Consider the following 6,056-nt stretch of genomic DNA (forward strand, 5'->3'; position numbering starts at 1 on the left):
GAACGGCATTATTTGTTTTTGTGCTTCTTGAGTAAAATTTAGCGCTGTTTGTGGAGAGTTTACACAACACTTCGCGGTCTATACCTTCGGTAGGGATATGTACCGCCGCCGTAGATGACATCATCATCAGGCGGCCACCTGGCGTTGTGCGCTGGGGAGAAGCCTGAATGCCGTCGCGACGTTATTTTGCAACTGCGTCGCGATTTCAGATTATAGCACACACGCAAAGAAAAAATACATAGGAAATTCAGGACACCACACGTGCATTTCTTGCTCTCGTGTTCATACAAACTCTGAATGTCTTCAGTATAACCGCGAAAGGCGCGCTTCTAATGCCTCGAAAAATCCTCATTTATTGCGCTAAAGTTTATTTGTCCCCTCAAAAAATATAAAAACAACATAAAATAAAGATACAGGGAGCCCGGACCAGGAAAGCTTGCTACTAGCGTTAAGATTGAAGACAACGAGACTGGTTGAAGAGCTAGGTAACCGTCAAATGGGTAACGGAGTAAGATTCGTACACATCGTGGTGGGGATGAAGGAAGCTGACTGGTTGTCCCAACCTGTTCCAATAGGCGTGCACCTTTGCGGCGTACTTCTGTCCGTCGAAACGGTGCCCAGCATTGGTGACGTCGTTGCAAGCGATCTCTTGTACCGCAGCGAATTTATTAGTTCATTCATTTCTGGGGTGAACCTACTGTTATGTAGAAATCGCGGAATTCGTTTTATTCTCAATTGCATTAGCTAGCGTGTGCGGTCCAGCCTGTAATGATGACACGATCGTGATTAACTCTGTCTTCGCCTCCCATCCTGTCAAGGGTGTTCTTACCCGTGTTGTTCCGCGACTGAAATCTTTCTTCGACTCTCCTGTGCACCATTAATTATCTCAAGAAAATAGTGAGGAGACAGGTCACAAGGAAGGAACTGACTTCAGAGCCGGTCTTTTAAAAAGGTGTGGGGTCAACAAACTCAGCACCAAACTGATTGGCCAGTACGCTGTCTCCACATCTAATTTTACGGAGCACCGATTCTCCCATTGCTTCGCATGCCTGTTGTTGCTTCTGCGCAAGCGAGGTTATTTCAAGACTTTTTAAATAGCCTGCAGTTGTTGTTTTTTATTTATGGCTTAAAAGAAAGCCGCACCATTAAAGAAACAGCCACATTATTGTGCGTGACGTTGCCATGAAAGGAATTTACTTCGTCTGTATATACGTAGTCATCAGCCAAAGTTCCCATCATATACATGCATTCTCTTCGAAGAAAGCAGTTCAGAGAAATTCGGTGCAAGAATTTGACAGCCTACAGAAAGCGGTAATTTTCAGTCGGGTGGCGACGCCTAAAAGGCGATGCGAGAGAGAGAGAGAGAGAGCAGAGAAAACTACTCTAAAGGTTCACTAGAGTAAAGTATTTTGTAGCCTTTTCTTAATATAACAAGCAACAGGCAAGGGTAAACATCGATTTTACGATATCCACGGGGATCCTCAGGCTCTTCTCAAAATCGAAAATTTTGTAAAAATTGGAATTTGCAGTAATCTACAATGCACGTAAGAAACGCATTTCGCTAATTAAACGTGTTTCTTTTCTCTTGACGCAAAAAACTTAGTCCGCAGTGTCGTCAAGCAAATTCTCGTTAAGCTCAAAGGTCGCGTCGTGTCTCCCTCGTGAGAGTATTCATCGCACGGATAGGGCGCCGTCTGTTCCTCCCTTTTCTTTCTTCGTTTAATTTTCTTTTCGGCCGTTTATTTTGGTGTCTGTTTCCTCGTATTTTTGCCTCTTTCTATACTTTGCCGTTCTGTTTTTTTTTTCTTCCCTCTCTTCCCTCTCGCTTACCTGTAGCATCTCCTCCCTTTCTTGTGGCGTTTCCAAGCGTCGTTTGTTTACGGGTTGTCTGCCATATTCCTTTTCTTCGCGCTTTTCATCTCTGCGTCGATCTATCTTTGTCGGCTTCTTAATTGTTCTCTTGCACAGTTTTACTTTCCTTACAGTTTCTGCGAACAAACGCTCTTTATCACTTTTTTTTGCTACTCGTTCCGTTTTTTATATTAGCCCTGTTCTCTTGGTATTTTGATACTGTTCTCTCTCTCTCTCTCTTTTTTTTCCACTTCCAGCTTCAACCTAACGGGGACCTTCTGTCCCCTCCTCGCCTTGCTGAAAGTTCTATGCTTTGACGCCATGGACTTCTTTTTTTTTTCTTGTCTTTTATTATTTTTTACTTCTCTTCTTTCCCTTTCAAAACGTTTGTTTTTTTTATTTCGAGCGTTTGGCTCCTTTTCATTTTTCCTGAATTGACTTTTAAAAGTCCGGCAAAGCTTTGCTGGTCCGGGCTCCCTCTTATGTTGTTTGTTATGTTGTTGTTTGTTATGTTGTTTTGTTGTTATGTTTTTATGTATGTTGTTTTTCTATATTTTTCTGAAATTACAAATAAAAGGCTAAAAGGGAATCTTCAGCAGCGGTCCCATTGTTGCCTTGCACTTATTCGGTGGAAGTGACCTTTACTGCGCCTTTTTGCCCGAGGATTTTTCTTTAGCCAATGGGAGAGTTTCCACGTAGCCACCGAAGTGGGCAGCTGTCAGTACTTAGTCCGATGTTTTGAAGGAAAAAACACGGAAGTACACAACGCAGGCGCCTGTTTCGTGTTCTATTCTTTCTTCATCCTGCCTCCTTGTTCGCACTGTGTTTTTCGAAATGCCTTCAAAATGAACGCCGCCCACCTAGCCCAACTTGCCGCCCTACTTAGTATAATAAATTAGGATTTTTCTAGGCATCAGAAGCGCGCCTTTCGTGGCGATACTGAAGACATTCCAAGTCTGTATGTACACGAGCGCAAGGTGTGCATGTGTGGCGTCCTGTGACAGGACACCAAACATATGTGGCTTGTGCTCTTGTAAAGCCCCGTCAGATCTGGCGCACATTGAAATGCGAGTCTGTCTTTTATCTGCGTTTTTAAAGAAGGCCTGAGGTGTTCAGCATGACAGCCGTGGGAAGTCAAAGAGTCATCTTCTCCCACCTAGTAACCTTGTCCAGAATTTCCTAACAATGTGGGTGTTCTGAACAGCCTTCCAAGTTGGTTGCGTTGTCTTAAATCAGCTCCCAGGGACAAAATAACTCCTAAGTTTTTCATGTTTCGCAATGAGACGGAGGGAGAACAAGGAATATTTTATATAAAGGCTTTCTCTTTACATAAAAGGAAAGCCTTGTTTTGGAATTTGGATCTAAATGCGGTTTCTGCCACGCATGTATTTAACTAAATGTGCGTAATAAGGAGTTCTTGCGTGTTTCTTGGAAGCTGAAACGTTTGCAATTTCTCGGGCAAAAATTTTGAAAATTGGAAAATTGTAAGACATTGTTATGTAAATATTGAAGGTAATGGCCTATTATTCTGACATGTAGCAAAATCTTTCTTTTACAAGTGTTTCGAGCGATCGTATCGAACTGTTAAGAGTGCCATAGAAAACCAATGGGTAACGCTTTTGACAATAGCAAATACGTGAACAGAAAAAAAAATACAAGTGGATATATTGATTGTTATAGTGAAGTCTTACATTATATAAAAAAATTGTGTTCATAAACGGTTTCCCGCTCAAAAATGCTTTTGACCAGAATTGCTCTGTACGAAGCGGGGCAAAGCTAAGTGATGACGTCATTATCTGAGATTTTTTTATTTCCGCTGCCTTTGCCATGGCACGTGCATCGTACGACACCGTCAAGCACTTTGCGGGCTTTACCTTGGGTGGCATTGGTTTTCTTCCTGACAGCAAACTCTTCTGCAGTAGAAACGCACCGCCGTCGTAGATGACATCATCATCAGGCAGCCATCTGGCGCTGTGCGCTGCGGAGAAGCCTGGATGCCGTCGCGGCTTTATTCCGCAACTGCGTCACGATTTTAGGTGCTAGCACAAAAAAAAAATCGGGTGCTTTACGCGCAAGTTTCACACGTTCGACACCTTAATGCTCGCCGAATTCTCAACAAAAAATTAAAGGAATACTGAAGCTTCGCCTTAAGGGTATGACGCGACAGCATTCAGATTTGTGCTACTTTGTTTTTAATCAGTGCCTTTTTATATGACACACACTAATTAGCATATATCCGTTGGCATCCTAGACCACGTGATACACCACCAGACACATAAGTGCTACCTTTAACCAGTCGAGCAAACGTGCATCAATGGCGCTGATGTAACGTGCCTTACTCGCAACACGACGGTCTTGGGTTCGATTTCCAACTAAATTCCCTAATTTTGTTTTCATCAAAATCAATTTACATTATTATATGTCACAATGACATCCCAGTCATGCGACGACCTCATAACTAGAGTTTAACTCGTGTTTTAATCATCCACAGCTCAACGTGTAACGTCACAACCCTCTCGACCAATCCTGAATTAGTGTTACAAAGTGCATGCCTTTTCCTCTGCACATCCGCTCTAAATCTGTCGCGTTAAAAACATTTCAGCTCCCCTGCAAGGTGTGGAGTTCCATGGAAAATAACGCGGTAAAAGGCCATAAAGAAAGAGCTATTAGACCTACGGCTGCAATATAATTTTTTCTACGCTTCTGGGGACCCCCAGGCGAGAAATGTAGTTATTTAAATCAGCAGCGACAAACTGCAAATTTTACCAGCCTGAAGAGAATATAGAGTAGCCCCAAAAGTAAAACAAAGCACGCGAGTTATGGACCAATGGCTTCCCAGACGACTCCAGCAGCGAGTGTCCGGCTGACCCTTCCTGAACTTCTGATGCTCTCCTTATCGCCGCCACAGGCGAAGCTGCGATTCTTCCGTCAGTGCTCGTCAGGGGGCGCTTTCAGCTTCTTTCAGGGATTTTAGTTAGCATGCTTTGTGCCCAAAGAGTTGATCTTTGGCGGCCCGCGCGTTCTGCTTCGACACAAATGCGACCACCTTAATTAAGATTGATGCTTGCATGTCTGCCGTGGTTTACGCTTCTCGCTTCGCGGTTATTCTTCAACCACCGAATCACGGCGTGTCAGCGATAAATCCTTGCATGAAGCGTTAAAAGCGCCCCTGGCGAACACGGTTGGAAGCAGCGCGGCCAGAATTAGGGAACTTCGTACATACCATTGTCCAGCCTATCCAGAAATCAACACCAATTTTTCCCTTGCCACAAAGTTTCTTACTATTGAGTATAGTAGAATACAACGCAGAAAATAAAAATAAGTTGTTGACACTGGCCTACGCTCCGAGGCGTCCTGTATTACGCCGTTAGCCAGTTACAATAGTAAACTAAATCAGCTTTTTAATGTTTGAGGTTATATTTTTTTCTTGTGATGGAGCTCATTGTTTAGGTAACCAGAAATGTTTTAACGACTACTTTTTGTCGTGGAGGAACTTTGAGCGGCGGTCCTGAATGTGGGCGGAACTTCACTGCAGACTTAAGTAGTTTCCGGCTATAGAGAGAAAGTTGGGGGCCCTGCACTTTATCCACCAGGGACGCCGGAGGTACGCCGGGAAGAAAATTGCCGTTACTGCCAATTTTCTTCCCGGCGTGCCTCCGGCGTCCCTGGTGGATAAAGTGCAGGGCCCCCAGCTTTCCCTCTATAGCCGGAAACAACTAAAGTCTGAAGTGCAGAAGATTGGCAGTAACTTAGCTCGCCCCCCCCCCCCCCCCCGCAGTGGCTCAGTGGTTAGCGCGTTCGGCTACTGATCCGAAGTTCCCGGGTTCGAACCCGACCGCGGCGGCTGCATTTTAATGGAGGCACAGTGCTAAGGCGCCCGTGTGCTGTGCGATGTCAGTGCACGTTAAAGATCCCCAGGTGGTCGAAATTATTCCGGAGCCCTCCACTACGGCACCTCTTTCTTCCTTTCTTCTTTCACTCCCTCCTTTATCCCTTCCCTTACGGCGCGGTTCAGGTGTCCGTCGATATATGAGACAGATACTGCGCCATTTCCTTTCTCCAAAAAAAAAAAACTATTGTTAGCTCGGCTATGCCAGGATGTACGTAGCGAACGCTAAGGCGTAGCTTGGTTACCCTTGGTTAATCTTCACTGCAAGTCCAGGTTAGTCTGGTTGTCTGGCTAGTTGTTGTCACGTGGTTCGTTC

The sequence above is a fragment of the Amblyomma americanum genome, chromosome 2, assembly GCF_052857255.1.
Source record: "Amblyomma americanum isolate KBUSLIRL-KWMA chromosome 2, ASM5285725v1, whole genome shotgun sequence".
NCBI classification, from domain to species: domain Eukaryota; kingdom Metazoa; phylum Arthropoda; class Arachnida; order Ixodida; family Ixodidae; genus Amblyomma; species Amblyomma americanum.